We start from the raw sequence: 18524 nt of genomic DNA on the forward strand, positions 1-18524 counted from the left end.
TTTTTCAATACAATTTACAAGAAATAAAAAGAAAATTATTCCCTTCAAATACAGCATATCGAATATACCACTAGAAAGCTGTCAACTGGTGAAGGATTTAAGAGTTCTACTGGACAAAAACTTAAGCTTTGTTGAACATATCGATTATATTGCTACCAAGTCATGGCAACTCCTAGGATTTTTTAAGCGGACGTGTAAAGATTTTGTTAATCCAAAGTCAATAATCGTCCTTTATAACGCTTTCATTCGCAGTAAATTAGAATACACATCTGTTACATGGAACCCCCAATACATGGTACACACAAATAGACTTGAACGCATTCAACGTAACCTTACTCGATTTTTGGGTTTTAAGGATCGGAGTTGTCCATACCGTGCTGCCTATGATTCAAGGTTCTAATATTTTAAACTCCAGTCACTCGAAAGTCGACGAAACATAATATCATATCACAAAATTATTAATGGAAATTTAAAATGTCCAAACCTTTTATCAAATATTAATCTATATGCCCCGCACATCATTCCTACACAACCCATTCATAACTCCTTCTATCTATCACACAGTAGAACGAATCTAGGTTTAAATTCGCCCCTCAACAGAATGAAACGATCTTATAACAAACTGCAAGCTAATAATAGCACTATCGATATCTCCCGATATAATAAAGGATCCAAATTTATAAGTGAACTAAAAAAACTGATGTCATGCTCACTGTTTTTTGTTAATTTATTTTAATTTAATTTTCAATATTTTTTGTTTTTACTAACGTGTTGTTGTTTATGTTTTGTGATTGCTGTATACACTTTAATAGATGTTACACTTCGAGTCATAGTTATAAGTTATGAATAATTATTATTAGTTATTTATAATATCTAATAGTTTATAATTTGAATAGTTATAAATGCTAAGTGTAAGTTCAATAGTGTATCATAATAATAATAAATAACCGACGAACAGAAACACCTTCGCATGGACTGGTGTTTCCAAATGTTAGATAAGTTCAACGGCTGTGACTCAAATGCTATATTTGACATCGTCACAGGTGATGAAAGCTGGATATATTGCTACGAACCCAAAACCAAAAGACAATCAGCTCAGTGGGTGTTTCATTTCGAGGATCGGCAGAAGTCTAGGAAAAAATATGACTGCCGCATTCTTTGGTAGGAAAGGTCATTTCATGACAGTTGTGACATTTCTGACAGTTGGCAAAAAGTGCTCTACTCATGCTTACTTCCATGTATTTCATATGGTAGCCAAACCTGCATAAACAACAATAAAACAAAAAATAAGTTACCCAAAAGGCAATGGAACGTAGAATTTTAAATATAAAAAAGAGTGACAGAATGCGAAACTCCGATATCAGAAAAATAACAAATGTAATAGATGCTTTGGAACATTATCAATAACTAAAATGGAAATGGGCCGGACATGTATGTATAATATAATATATTAAAATTAATTTCTGGTATGAGAATAACATATTCTTAAAATCTAAAGACTGAAAACCAAATAAGAATATCTAAACAGGAACTTTTTTTATGACAATAAGGGACGAGACGAGCAGGACGTTCAGCTGATGGTAATTGATACGCCCTACCCAAAATAACAAGGTAGTGTTTCACCGCATTATCTTAATTACTCCTCGTAATGACTAGGACATACCAAAAACAATCAGCGTTTTATTTTATCATATTATTTAATGCTTCCCAACAAAAATGTACTAAAGTCATGCCATTAAAACTGCAAAGTCTGTAGACTGTCATCAATTATAGAAGCGACATCAAACTTTGTCCATTAAATTGAGTTGACAACCGATCGTTATCCGTAACATAACCATTCGAACAAGGCACCTCCCAGTGAGAATATTCAAGAGTCCTGCAGATGTTAAGGGCTTTTGAAATGGGTCAATTTACTCTGGATGTTGTGGATCTATTATGCACACTGAAGCTCTTAAAAACATATTTTTGTGGGCAATATAAATCAAAGGGAATCATGGATTTCATAATAATGCATTATACATAGACCATTTTTAAGGTGTCCAATCTTAATTTGACTTTAATTAACATTTTTTGAAGGCAGAAAAAACTAATAACATTGAATTTGTGAATATTAATTTTAATTCTATTTTAGAGGTTAAAATAGTATATTTCATTACGAGTGCGGAAAGGCTGTCATTGCGAAGAGTTCCGACAAATGTCTACCCGAGCCGAGGCGCAGCCGAAGGTGAGGGTTGACAGTCGGAACAAGTTTACTACTGTTGCGAAAAAATGAAGCAATTTAATAGAATTATTTGCTTTTTTCTCTTCTCTCCACGCAATAAATTCTTCTTAGAAATATTTGCATGAATCATAAAAACTTCTATGATTTTTTTTGTAAAAACTTCGTGGTGGGTTTTTTCTTTTTAATAGGAGGAAAAAGTAAAGAAAAGCTCGAGTATGTAATAGCCCACATCCCGAACACTATACATCCCTGCAATACGCCACTTTATGAGCAACTGTATTAAAAATATAATTGCAAACCCTTGAAATTATTTATCCAAATATGAATTAGCTTTTCAAGAAAAAAACGTTCGGTTTGCGTTCAGTAACGATCTTTTTTTATGGAATAACAAAATGCACGTAAGGGTTACCGTGATGTAAAGGGACCACCGCCGTCCTCGCTTTTCTGCAACACCAGAGGAATCACAGGAGCGTTGTCAGCCTTTAAGGAAGGTGTTTGCGTTTCTGTTTGTTTTTTCATTGTATTTGGATTGTAAATGAGGACTGAGGAGGTTGTAAGTTCAATCCCGTTTTAAGTCAAAAGAATTTTAGTAATCCGTAAGATTACTTTGTATACTTCTGTTTCCATTAGTTTCTGCGCATAATGGAATGGGATACGACCTTTTGGAAAGTATATAATACATAATATTATGTTATTGAGTTTTTTTAATTTATCAGACTTCTCTACAATGATGCTTGATCTATTTCTTATTTTGCGCGGCTTAAACAAGTAATTTGTATTTAAATCCTACTACTCCACAGCTGAATATCTAAGTGATTGGTCAGCCTAGGGCAAAATTATGATTATTTTATAGCAATGACAGCACAATATTGTATTTTTTTTAAAGAGCGCAAAAACAGAATGCTGGGAGAGTTTCTTGCGCCGCTACTTCTCTCCCAGAGCGCCATTTGTTTCCGGAGCGATAGTAAATAAGTATCTAGTATATTAGAAATGACATCAAAAAGAATTCTAAAGGAATCAATTTTGAGAAAATAAATTCCTTTTATGCCTTATAAGTAAAGCTGCAAATTCTGTCACAGAAAATATGGTCTCATTACATTCCAAGTTTTACTGTCATAAAAAAAATGAGAACGAGATATCTTCTGGAATATTTCCAGGTTGACATAGCCTGTTATCTTCAAATACGTGCGTTCACTGGAGACCTTCTTATGATTCGTGAACTACCGGCCTGGCTTCCCGTGTAGGTATTGAAAAAGTAAGTACGCGCGTAGTAGAATAGGCCACCGAGTACGGACTCACGAGCGAGCAGTGACTAAAATAATTTAAGCTGCCTAAAAACGCTGAAATAATCAAATTTAAAGTACCTAATTATATAATGAAATTACCAGTCACGATTGATACCTATTTATTTCGTATATACTAAGTAGGTTTTACTATGTCGTGGTCTTCCAACGCTTACTATCTATATATCTGCAACGAATGTAGGTTTGACAACGAAAGAATATTGATTTAAAATTACCTATTTATAGTATAGAAAAACTGAACTTTTTTTATAAGATGATCTTATACTATGTAGGTATAGTTTTAGGTAAATAAATCTACCCTGGGTAAGAGTCACGCGATAGAAAGAGAGGCAACTAGGTAAATAAAAATGTAAGTTAGTAGTGTATGACTGCAAAAGTCCCTATGTCTTAAACTGATTTTGGGAGTGAGACTTCCATACTTGTACTATTAGGTATATAGTCTTTGGAAATATTTAAAAAAATTTAATAAATAATGGTCGTTGTAACCAACCAGCCAATGCACAATATTATAGCTACCTAATTCCTACAAAAATTTTGCAAATTATCAAATTCTATCGTATTTAGGACCACTATCAAATCGTAAGCAATAAAATATACACACTACACAACAAGAACAGGGTCATAAAGGTACCGCTATTAACCCGATTAAACAGTTTATATTGAGGAATTAGTTTACAGTCTGGGTTTTATCAATGAGTTTATTGTTTTACAAATATCACACCCCTTGAATTATTGAATGTGAAAGTAACTCTGTATGTTTCTACTCTTTCACAATGCTACTTTGCCGATTTTGATGATTGTTTTATATACATAGTGTGTAAGAGATTGAATAGATTACAATCCCGACATTTAAAGTGGGATTGATGATGTTGATGACTAATAGTCTTTTTTTTTGGAATGTCGCCTTCTAGGCGACGTTGCAGATGGACCATCTGATGTCAAATGGCATCATCTACTCAAAACAGAGATTATAATGATCTTAGGTACATCAAAAGACTACTTAAGCATGACGTAATACGATACGAAATCTTTTGGAAAAATAGTTAGAAACTTAAAAAAAAATAAAAAAAAATCGTAATATTCTCTAAATACATAGCGACAGAAATACCGGTAATGAAATCATTTTAAATTAATTTATTTCAAACTTAAAGTAAGAGAATACTATAGTAACTACAAAAATTCTAAAATGCTTATCTACTAAGTACTTAAACTAAGAGATAAAAGAAATATTGTTAATGAATCCATTTTATTTTCAATTATTTGGAACTTAAATACAGCTGTAATATTTTCAAACACTTTACTTAGCAACAAAAAATTTAAACTTTAAATTAGAAGATTGAACATATTGTAGTCGATTGTGAACACATTACAATCTCAAGTAAACGAAAAAAACATAATTATGATGTTTGTTTTTACAACATTTAGACAATCAAAGCGTACAAGAGAGAAAAAATCACCTAACAGAGATACAACAAGATAGAAAAGGAAAGTGAATCTATTGTAATTGTAACCGATTTTGATTGAAAAGTCATAAGCAGTCAGCCACGCTTGCAATCAGCTCCTAAGTATTTTGAATGTTAAACTAGCTAACCATTAGCTAAAGCACATATTGACATATCAAAATAAGTCACGTATTATTGGACCGTCAGGTCATCTATTCGTATAATTCTGTCCTATGGTATAAGTCTATGGTTTTTGTCGAATAATAGTTGAAAATGCATGCTGACAAAAAGAAATTTCCGAAGACAGCAAGCGCAAATATGTCGGTCTCAATGAGTCTCACATCTTTGTGCCGTTTGCTTGAATAAAATATGTATATATAAAGTTTAAAATTGCACGCAATTTAACCCTTTTCAAGCATTTCATTTATTAAAGTGGAACTGTGCAATATTCCGTAGAATATAGGAATATTATCAGTGACGCAACAGTCCTTACAAAAACACAAACAGATAAAACATTTCCACGGAAGCGTGAGATGTATGAAAAGCGATATTAGAGATTCGTCTGATCCAACTTTTATGCAGGAAGACTTGCATGCTAGTAACTCTAGTGTGTGATGCATTAAGCGAGTAATCTTTCGACTACTGAAACGTTATGACAGCTGATAGTGTAACAAAGTTTATTCAATCATCAATCAACTACAATTACTGTAATAACAATTGTAAAATTTAAATACACAACGTAAATATAGTGAAACTTTATTAGAAACATACTAACGTGGAAAAATATTGACGGTACTGTAAAATTTATTTCATTATTCTATTTGATTATCGGCAAGACTGTGGCGTTAATACTGGTAAGATACCTAACTTATATACATTACTGAGACGAATACACTACTTTTGAATCTATAACTTAAGTGTCCGTGGCGTTATACATTTTAATGGTACTCCTATCCCGTGTCAGAGTGAGTTCGGTTCACACAAAACTATAGGGTTTTTTTTTATATCTCTTGTGACACAGTGTTATTAGAATTTCTCAAAATATAAAGATAATATGGGAAATGATGATTTATGCCCGGGATGTAAAGCCCCTGTGAATCAAACACACCACATAAAATGCTGCACATGTAAACTGCAGTATGACATTGCGTGTGCTGGCATCACGGAGGCTACATTCAACCTACTCTCAAAACAACAAAAAAACTCATGGGCCTGCCTCTCTTGCCGCAATAAGGTGCCTCGTACCGATAACACGAATACCCCTGTGCGCCAAACGTTTATGATTGACTCAAAAGCAATATCACCCAGTGATAACGTTACCAAACGAACAAGAGATCGGCGTGAAAAGAAGAACGTATGTGAAGGCGAGAATCGTGTTGATCCAAACGACATCAGGAGTATTATAAGGGAAGAAATTAACTCAGCTCTTAAACAATCAATCGAAAACTTTATTTTCCCAATAAGTACAAACTTGAAACAAATTAGCTCTGAAATTAATGACTTCAAGAGCTGTGTTGCAACACTCATCATACAACTAGATCAAATTCGAGAGGAAATCAAAAACAAGGACGTAACAATTAAACGATTAGAGGAAGAAAGTTTAGGTTTGCGCAGAAACATAGCTGATTTAAGCCAAGAAATAAATCAAATACAACAGCAGACCCGTTTAATTAACTTGGAAAATCAGTGCGTTCCTGAAAAAAAAACGGAAAACTTAACCACAATTGTAATGCAGCTGTGCTCAATAGTTAAACTTGACGTACATGAAAAAGAAATTATTAACTGCACCCGTGTTGCAAAACGAGACCCAAAATCAACACGTCCAAGGTCAATTGTTGTTAAGTTTAGTTCCCAACGAATAAGAGATACGCTTTTAGCTGCATGTATCAAGTTCAACAAAGTAAACTCAAAACAAAAATTACACTCGGGTCATCTTGGGGTCTCTAACGATAAGCATACCCCAGTATTTGTTGCAGAACATCTTTCACCAACAAACAAAAGTATACACGCAGCCTCCAGAAGGAAAGCTAGGGAACTTAATTATAAATACGTGTGGGTTCGCAGCGGCCAAATTTTCATGAGAAAAACTGACATCTCAGAACGCATACAGATAAAAAGTATTGAAAAATTAGATAGCTTAAAATAATAATTTGATCGTTACTGTATTTGTGTATGTTTTTTTTATTCAGTTAATTTAATATCTTTTGAATCTAGTTTTAATATTTTTTTCTTATTATTTTGTTAATTGTAGTTAGGATAATTCTCAATAATAATTCAAGCATTGTATCTTCCGTTAGCATATATTATCAGAATGTCAGGGGTCTTAATACAAAAGTAACTGAATTTTATAATAATGTAAGCATTAACGATTATGATGTTATTGTACTCACTGAGACATGGCTCCATGATGGAGTTTTTAGCACAGAACTCTTTGACGATAGGTACGTTGTCTACAGGCGGGATCGCTTTACATCTGGTTTTCATAAGCACAAGGGCGGAGGCGGTGTTCTCATAGCAATTAACAAAAGTATCAACTCAAGGCAATTTAAAAATTACGAAAGTGATTGTGAAGACTTATGGGTAGGCCTAGAAATTGTTGCTAATAGAAAAAAAGAACAACTTTTAATTTGTGCAGTTTACTTGCCACCGCCAGTTCAAAGTCAAATTCTGGACCATTTTATTACAAATGCGAATAAGTCGCTTGATGATACTAAGCACAAGTTAATATTGGGGGACTTTAACTTAAGTGGAATAAAATGGAATGACAATTTATCGACCCCTTTTTCAAGCTCAATTCTGTGCAATATGTTACTCGACTTTGCGCACTTGCATGACCTTAAGCAATGTAATAATATTGTCAACAGTAAGTCAAGAATCTTAGATCTCGTATTGAGCAACGTATCTACTAGCGACATGTCTGATAACCCTAATGTTTTAACCAATATTGATCCGTTCCATCCGCCATTAGAGTTTTCCATTAAAATTTCAAGAGAAAGAGTGTCAGCACCAGTACATACTAGACCGAATTTTTTTGAAGCAGATTATATAAGAATTATTAATGAACTTAATATGATAGATTGGAATAACAAATTTAGTGGTAATTTATCAGTGGATGAAATGCTAGATATTTTTTATGGTATAGTAGACAATCTGATACGTGAATATGTCCCAATATCAAGATCATGTTATAAAAATTCGCCGCATAAATTTTATCCGCCTTGGTTTTCTAAAGACTTAATACGGCTATTAAAAGAGAAGTATACCTGGCATCTTAAAGTTAAAAAATACAAAAATCCACTCGATAAAATCACATTTAATTTATTAAAAAATCGTTGCTCTAAGCTTCAGAATATCTGTTACAAATCATACATAGTAAGGCTTGAGGAATCTTTGAAGTACAATCCAAAAATCTTTTGGTCACACGTCAAAACTAGAAATATAAATAAAAATGCATATCCCAGCGAAATGTTTTTGAATGATAAATCAGCTTCTAATGGTAAAGCTAGCTAAAGTTATCCTAGGCGGGACAATGCAGTTAATTGTAATACTTTATTATCATGTGAAATTTCCCGTGAAGATATCACTAAGCTTTTAAAGGGATTAAATATATACAAAGGAGCAGGCTGTGATAACATACCAGCATTATTCATTGTCAAGTGTGCAGAACCCTTATCATATCCACTGGAAAAGATCTATAATAAATCCTTAACTTGCGGTGTCTTCCCATTACGATGGAAGCAAGCCCGCGTAGTACCAATCTACAAATCAGGTGGCAGGGAAATGGTAAGTAACTATAGGCCAATCTCAATATTACCGATATTAGGCAAGGTATTTGAAAAATTAGTTTGCAAAGTACTCACATGGCATTTAAGACATATTATAACTACTCATCAGCACGGTTTCTTAGCGAATAAGTCTACAGCTACTAATTTGGTATCTTTTGTTGAAAGCATTTCTAAAACCGTAGATTCTAGATCTTCTGTGGATGTCATATACACTGATTTCAGCAAGGCGTTCGATCGAGTTAACCATTCAATCTTAACCGAAAAACTTGCTGCGTCGGGAATCGGAAATAGCCTTCTTAGATGGTTCAGTTCATACCTTGGAAATAGATCTGGTATAGTGGCAGTAAATGGATTTAAATCATTCACATATTCAATGACAACTGGTGTACCACAAGGCTCCCATCTCGGTCCTATTTTATTTAATTTTTTTATTAATGACCTATGTACAAATATCCATCATTCAGAATGTTATTTATTTGCGGTCGATTTAAAAATTGCCAGATGTGTGAATTCTATAAGCGAATCTGAAAAGCTTCAGGAGGATTTAAATAGATTAGCTTACTGGTGTAAATGTAACCTTATGGTATTAAATGTTTTCATGTGAGATTTTCCAGAAAAAGGCTAAACAGCTGTAAAGATATAGTATACAAAATAAATGATACACCTCTTAAGCAAGTTGAGCAGATTCGGGATCTTGGAGTGATTTTGGATAGCAACCTAAGATTTGACCAACACATTAATAACATTACTTCCAAGGCTTTTAAAATGCTCGGGTTTGTTCTGCGGAATACCAAGGAATTTAAAAATTCTGAAACAATGATTGTACTATATAATGCGCTGGTGAGAAGTTGTCTTGAGTATTGTTCTGTTGTTTGGAACCCTTATTATAACAAATATATACAACGCGTTGAGAGTATCCAAAAAAAAATTCTAAAAATTATTAGCTTTCGCCTAAAAACGAGACATCTCGACAGCTATAGTAGCAGGCTAGCAAATTATAAAATGATATCCTTGGAGGATCGTAGGCAAATCCATGAACAGATATTTTTATATAAAATCATTAATGGGATGTTGGATTGCCCGCAGCTATTGAGCAAGATAAATATTCACATCCCAACTAGAGCACCTCAACTGGCAGAATATAAACCGTTTTTACCTGATCGAGCAAACTCTAATCTCGGATTTAACTCCCCACTGAATAGGCTGTTGCGTCAATACAACACTATAATTTCAAACAAGCGATCTATAGATGTTTTTGGAGATACAGTAGCACAATTTAAGAGAAACCTGACACTCTGATTAGTAAAATGTAATGACCTAATTTATAATAAAAAACGCATAGACAAGATATATTGTACCTATACTATAATATTTTAGTGATTATATTGAAGTGACTGTATTTTAGCTTGTAATGATTTGTAGAATTAATTTATCTTTTTATATTGTTTTAACATGTTAGCGTTATAGGACTTCAATTTACTTTTATATAATTAACAACTAAATTGTTTGTATGTTAATGTGCATGATGTGTTCACCTGTAATTGCAGGAACACGATTTTTGAAACTTATGTTACAATCTTATGAATTGTCTTGTGTATTCTGTGTTGGTGGACCTTGTATAAATAAATAAATAAATTAGTTTCAACAGTAAGTCTCTTAAGAGATCTATTGAATGTGTTCGGCATCTCAGCTTAAGTGCCCAGGTCCTCAGCTCTTCAAGAACATTGGTTGAGAGAAGATGAAATTCTTGAGTTAGGTAATATAAACCGAGATTTTGGTTTCTTTGGAAAGTTGGCGATGGATACAAGCAAAGGTATATTACGCGGCCGCCCGTATGGAGGAGTTGCACTATTATGGGACAATAATAGATTCGATAGGGCGTCAGTGATCCCGTGTAACAGTGATGGCATTGTAGCGGTAAACCTGAGTGCGTCGGGCCGGTGTATACTGGTATGTTGTGTGTATATGCCTGTGGATTTGTCTGAAAACTTATTAGAGTATATTAATTGTTTAAGTGAAATAGCAGCTATTGTTGAAAATAGTAGCTATTGTTGAAAATAGTAATGTCGAATCAGTATTTGTTTTGGGCGATTTTAATTCGCACCCGGGTGGACCTTTTGGAAGAGAAATGATGAATTTCTGCTCTGATCAAAATTGGTTGTGTGCGGACATACAGAAGTTTGGTGAGAGTTCAGACACATACACTTTTATCAGCAAAGCGCATGGCTGTCGTCGTTGGCTGGACCACTGTTTAGTAACTGAGGCCGCCTGGCGGTCAATAAAATCGATAAGAGTACTTCATTACGTGTACTGGTCCGATACTAAATACTGTAATGAAAAGCTTGAAAAAATAGACTTTCCTCAAGAATTTAGTCAATGCTGTGATAATATGTGTTAAAATTATAGTTTAGAACACAGGACCATTATAGATAATCTATACCAGAGCATTGTTAATTGTTTAACAGAAGCGGCCTCTTACAGTCATGAACTTAATTATTGTCAGCCGAGGAAGAGTAGTGGTAGGCGATGCATATTAGGGTGGAATAAACACGTACGCAACGCTCACTGTGATGCTAGGCAAAAATTTCTAAATTGGGTTCAGTTCGGAAAACTGAGGTAAGGTCATATATACGAGGCTATGTGTGATTTTAAAAAAAAATTTAAGAAAATTCTGAAATATTGTCAAAATAATCAAGAAGCAATAAAAATGGACATTATAGCTTCTAAACAACTCACTTTTCATGATTCACAATTTGGGTTTTGCCCGGGTCTATCTACTGAAAGTGCGATCCTGGCGCTCAAACATACCGTCAGTTACTACACAGACAGAAGTACCCCGGTGTACGCGGCTTTCCTTGATCTGTCGAAGGCATTTGACCTGGTTAGATACGACATCCTATGGTCTAAATTAAGTGAGGCTGGCGTAGCACAGGAATTAATTAATATTTTTAAGTATTGGTATGAACATTAGGCTAACCAGGTCAAATGAATAATGTGCTTTCTGATGAGTATGGATTGAAGTGCGGTGTGCGTCCAGGCGGTTTGACCTCTCCGGCGCTCTTCAATCTTTACATCAATCAGCTCATCGTGGAGCTCGGCGCTACCATGGTCGACTGCTCGATTGACGGACATTGTTTAAAAAGCATTAGTTATGCAGATGACATGGTGCTGTTGAGTCCATCAATTAGTGCACTTTGAAGGCTTCTGGCAATTTGTGAGTCTTATGCACAGAGGCACGGTCTATTACATAATGTGAAGAAGAGTGAACTCCTTGTGTTTCGGGCGAACTCACAAAAACCAGCTCATGTTCCGCTAGTGACACTGGAAGGAGTGGAACTAAAAAGAGTGTCGCAATTCAAATACCTTGGCCATATTGTTACCGAGGATTTGAAGGACGACCTAGACATAGAGAGGGAAAGGAGAGCCCTTGCGGTCCGATGTAATATGTTGGCTCGCAGGTTCGCGCGATGTACATTAAACGTTAAAGTCACACTTTTAAAGGCGTTTTCTCAAACGCTATACACGTGCAGCCTGTGGGTTAAATATACGCAGAAGACGTACAATGCTCTCTGAATCCAATAAAATAACGCATTCAGGGTGATGTTGGGGCTCCCCCGTCATTGTAGCGCATCAGCGATGTTTGCGAACGCACATACAGACGACTTTTATGCAGTCATGCGGAAACGAGTCGCATCACTCATGCGCAGGGTGCGGGGGAGCGCCAACACCATGTTGATTGTTGTTGTTGATAAGACTGACTGCCCAATACTGAGGCATTGGATACACACATATGTATACACAGCTAGTGCCTCAGTGTGTCGTGGCAAGTATTTAAATTAAACTAAATTGAAGAAATTAAATTAAATCAAATCAAAATTAAATTGTATTAAGTTTTATTATATTAATTAAATTAAATTTTATTATATTAATTAAATTGGATTAAATTAAATTTAAAATTAAATTATGCAATGTTAAATATTATGTACTAACAAAGTTTCTAAGAAATACTAACACTTATTGGCCAACAGTCTGAAATAAACAGATTTATTGTTTTTTTTTTTATTTTTTTTTTATTACAAATAGGCACAAAATTGCTTTTCTGTTTGCAAAATCAAAAAGCTTTGCATGATGTTTCTTGCGCCTTTTGGTGTTCAAGTAGAGACACTGTAATTTACATTATAAAAGTCATAAAAGGCATTTTACTTTCTCAAAATTGATTCCTTAAGAATTCATTTTGATGTCATTTCTAATATACTAGATACTACGTTCGCTTCGGGAACAAATGGCGCTCTGAGAGAGAAGAAGCGGTGCAAGAAACTCTCCCAGCATTCTTTTTTGTGCTCTTTTTCATGAAATATACAATATTGTACTATCATTGCTATTGCTATTGCTATAAAATAATCATAATCTAGTCCCAGGCCGTCCGATCACTTAGATATTCAGCTGTGGAGTGGAAGGATTTACGGCAGACCCATTTTTTTTTACAAAACATTTAAATTTATTTATAGACAATGCCTGAACAGTGGCTGGGACTGTATTATAAAAGTGTATACATTTAGTCTTCAAGCTATTATGTATAATATGTATCAATCATAAACAAACTGAATATTATGATATATATTACATTTATATTATTTTATTTGTCTAAAATCAGTCACACATCAGCATAATACTGAGTACTAGCGTAACAACCGCTGATCTTCCAGTGAGACCAAGATTTGAAGCCACACACGGATTCTATAGGTATCGCACGATAATAATTTTGTTTAGTTTCTATCAGAAAATGAAAATTAAAGAGAATTTGGTTAAGTAATATATATATTATATTATTATATATTATATAAGTTATTCTAATATGTGTATTAAATACGAAGACCCATATAGCGCAGTGGTCAGTGACCCTGCTGACTGAGTATTCAGAGATCCTGTGATTAGGATAGCCCCTTACATTTCTAAACCAAATATATATATAATTAGGCTTTAATAGAACTTTAAAATGTATAAAAATATGCTTCAGACAACTGCAAAGTTTTTCTGATTAACAAAATAAAAGCTAAAAGAGCTGATTTTAACGAACCTCTTAAGTGTAAGCTGTTATTTGACGCTATTATGGGGAACCTTGAAACCGAATTAAATCGAAGTTGATTCAAAGTATTGACGTCATGGGGTTAGATAAACCATTTCGTCGAATATTGTGTTATTAGGGCTGGGCGTTGAGACTATTAATATCAATTTGAATAGACGTTAAACACCAACTTATTATGGTGAAAGAAACTGCTTCGATTTTGTTTCATTACTTGCCGCGTTGAATCATAAAATGTATGAAGTATCTGAAAGCGAAAGTCTTCTAGAGTGCCTTATCAGCTGATCAAGATGTTTTAAAATAGTGTTATGTGAGCTTGAAAGTGAAGACATCAACCAAATAAAAAAACAGCAGATAATTTTTTGATAGGAAAAGCAAACAACTACAACTGACAGAGTAGGTTCGTGAAGAAATTATCTATTATAAGACTAATAAAATTGTAGTCAGACACGCTATCCACATGATACTAATTGAAATTAAAGAGAAATAAATAATGTTCTAAATTATGGTTTGTTGGAGTAAATTTAATTTACAACAAGTTTACAACAACAATTAACACAATAAAGAAAACAAAATAAATAATATCTACAAAAAATTACACTAAATTATATTTACAATGATATTAACATAAAGTACTTATGATTTTTAGTAGATATTTGAAACTATTTATTTATTTTTATTTTATTTATTTATTTATTTTAAGCAAACTTTACAGCATTTCTATTCTACAGATTAATTCTTTAAACTATATACATGTATTGCCTTTAACAAAGTTTGGCAGATTAAATTATAATGAAATAATAACGCTGACAAATAAATGGTAAGTAATTATATAAAATAAAGAAGAAAAAGTCCTGAATAGTGTGTGCTTGTGATACATGATTATTAAATAGATATGTGTATAGTGTGTATGAATATGTGAGAGGTTATGAGTTGTGAGTAGTGTGTAGTGTTCAGTCTAATTAATGGGCATCGTTCTCAGCTTGGGACATGTGCTCGATCACTGAGTTAATAAATTTATTACGGCTGATGAAAAAAATGTCAGTATCTTTAAATTTTTTTTCGTATAAATTTACTATCCTGTGCAAAACAGAATGTCTACCATAATTAGTACGCGGTTGGCCAACGTCGAAAAGACGTCTACTCCGTGTATGCGCTGTACTGTCCGGTCAGAAGCGAACAATCTATTGCAGAGTTAGCCACATCAAATAATAATTTCATGTCTGCTACTTTCCGTCTAACTTCAAGGGTAAGTAGACTAAAATATATAAGTCTATCCTCGTATTCGTCCTTTCTTCGAAGAACATAATTTAGGCGACGTGTAAAGGATCGCTGAATAGACTCTAATTGAGTTATGTAGGTAGGCGTACTCCATAATGCTACGAACATAAGCGAAATACAAAATTTTATGGGAGGCAATTTTTTTAAAACTTTTAACATTTCTATGTAAAAATCCAAGTATTCTATAAGCTTTTTGTATTATGTAATCATAGTGACAAGTGTACAAAAGCTTACTATCCATCATTACTCCAAGATCACGGACGTGCTCAACTCTGGAAATAGTGGTACCATTAAGAGAATAGTTGTGAGTGATAAAATTGCGTTTTCGGGTATAAGTGATAGTTTGGCATTTGTTGACATTTAACTCCAGTCGATTAATTCTACAGTAATCTGAGAGTCTATGAAGGTCTGATTGAAGTTTGTCGCAATCAGCCAAACTATTAATGGGAAAAAATATTTTTTGATCATCGGCGAACATTAAAATTTTGGAGTAGATGAAGCAAGTCTCAACATCATACAGATAAATATTGAAAAGCAGGGGCCCCAAGTGAGATCCCTGTGGTACGCCAGAGGGTATGCGATCAAAGTTTGATTTAATGATTCCAATCCTAACTGCTTGTAATCTGTCCTTTAGATAAGAGATCAACCATCTCAGAAGGTCACCATGTACACCTACACCCATTAATTTCGATATTAAGATACCATGGTCAATACGGTCAAAACATTTAGAATAATCGGTGTACACAATGTCAACCTGAGAGCCCCCATCCATGTATTTAGTTACGCAGTCTGTGAATGCACCGAGGTTGGTGACGGTTGATCTCTTCCGCATAAAGCCGTGTTGAGAGGATGGAATATAAGCTGCGACAGCTGAATACAGCTGGTCATGGACTACGGATATTGATATAGGTCTTTTCAACTTTTAATTTTCAACTTTTTGACGTGAGCCACTCTTGTAAATAGGAATAATATAAGCTCCTTTGCATTTATCGGGAAAGACGCCTGTATTAACGGATTGCCTAAAAATTATAGCAAGAGGTATTGCAAGTACCTCTGTACATGATTTTACAAATAAAGGAGGAATACCGTCACTTCCAACCCCTTTGTTAATATTTAAATTACACATATATTTAAGAACTATATTTTTAGAAATTTCTATGGAATTAATTGTGTTAGTAAAATTTGTCTGCAAAGTAGGAAAGTTAATATTATAATTGTTGGAGTTATGAGGTTGATTGTACACTGAGAGAAAATATTCCGAAAAGCTGTTACAGACCTCTTGGCCACCGTCAGCCACAATATCGCCATATGATACCTGGGCGGGCAACCCCTTATTATTGCGCAAAGCGTTAGTGTACGACCAAAAAAACTTAGGAATACTTTTAATTGAATTTTCACATTTTTCAATGTATCGAGTCCAGCATTGTTTTTGAATATAATTTTGTCGTTTTCTAAGTACGGCAAATGAATCATAATCTAACTTATTACTAAATCTTTTCCATAGGCGATGATATTTAGCTTTTTCTGTAATAATTTTGATTAGGGGTTTACTAAACCAAACCGGGTTACGGCGGTCATTAGACATTGCTTGTGGAACCTCGTCATCAATTATGTTCTGTAATACCTCATAAAAGCTTGTCACCATGTCGTTAATATTGGTGCATTTAAATAAAAAGGACCAATCTATAGAACATAACCGAGATTTAATGACGTCATAATTAGCCTTCTTAAAGTTGTAAATTTTATAAACTGGATCCTTTAATATATTTTTGTTTAGTAAGTTAGGTATTTCTAAGTCTAATGCGGGGTGATGTGGCATATCCTCACGCGTCATAGGGAGGTCGCAACGAGTGCATAGTACTTCCAAAGTGCAATAAATAAGATCGAGGAATCTATTGTTACCATTTATAATCGTGTTATATTGATCCAAACCAAGTTTAGAGAGAGAATTCAACAAAATTTGCTGCAGCTCATTGGATACATTTAGAGGCAAACGGAAGGGTCTGTCCGGATTATCTATCCAAGTAATTTCATGGAAATTAAAATCTCCTAAAACAATATAGTCATCCGCATGATTTGTTTCTATAAAATTGCATAAGTATGTCGTTAGGTGTTTAACTTGAGCATCGTGAACCTCCAGTGAGCCAGTCAGATAGGCACAGATGACATGCAAATCGCACGCGGCACAGAGAGCGCGGGTCGGCAGCACTACGTGCATCAGATCATAGGCAGCATCAGACGGAGCGGGTGCGGGCAGAGGACGTGCGGCGAGCTCGCGGCGCGTCAGTAGCATGACGCCGCCGCCGACCGCTCGGGTGCCGCGGCCGCGCCGTACGGTGCCGCCTACCACTGGCCGGTCACGCCTGTGCACGTCATACCGGTTATCACTTACCTCTGTATCTAGGATGCTATCCAATAGCCAAGTTTCACAAATAGCGACCACGTGATAGTCGTGAAGAAGTAGCCCGTGCTTAAACTCTGTGAGTTTGCCGCGAATGCTACGTGAGTTTTGAAAATATAACTTAAAGGTCATCGTAGTATAATGGTAAAAATAAATATAGAAAGAAATAACTATCGTAGCATTTTGTGCGGGTTACAATTAAATTAAATAAAAAATTAGACTGAACAAGTGTAAGTGTGTGTTGTGTTGTGTTGTATCGTAAGTTTAGTGTGTGTGTATGTGCTGAGGTTACAATGCAAGTATCATACAGGACAGATAAATGTGTACATTTAAAAAAAAGGATACATGTTATTTGAAGGACAAAGTATCCGTTGTAAACATTTTCTAGTGACTCTTCTTTAGCCTGAGCAATTGCTCCACATTGAAGACTCGAGTAGCGGGAGCCTTGTCGTGTGGCCTTACATATATTTTTGCATTCCGTGTCCATACGTACTGAAACCCCAATTCCTTACATTTGTTTCTAATGGCCTTAAGCAGTGCTTTATTCATGGGGGTAAGATGCTCGTTGACAAATATAAGTTTACTTTCACCAGGGATTTTCATATCAGAAGACATAAGACCGCGTTTTCTCCGAGCAGCGCTTAATATACTATCTCTTAGCTGAGTTGATTTAACGACGGTGGTTCTCGGCAGCCCCTGGGTTCTGTTACGAGAAGGGAGTCGAGTCGCTAACTCAATGTCTTCAGCGGTCGTTGCCACCCCGAGCGCCGCCGCGAGAGTGCAGATCATCGGCGCTAAAGTTTCCGTTTTGCTCTCTGGTATTCCGAATATCTCGAGGTTCGAGAGACGAGCCCGTTGCTCACCGTCGTTTACTATGCGTTGCAGAGAATCAAATTCGGTCAATTTAGTTTTAAGTTTGTGATTTTCACATTCTAAATCTGTGACCTTTGTTTGTAGGGTGGTCACTTCCGTGTGCAAGTGCTCCTGCTGTTTTTTTATTAACTTCA

The sequence above is a fragment of the Leptidea sinapis genome, chromosome 28 (genome assembly GCF_905404315.1).
Source record: "Leptidea sinapis chromosome 28, ilLepSina1.1, whole genome shotgun sequence".
In the NCBI taxonomy this organism is placed as follows: domain Eukaryota; kingdom Metazoa; phylum Arthropoda; class Insecta; order Lepidoptera; family Pieridae; genus Leptidea; species Leptidea sinapis.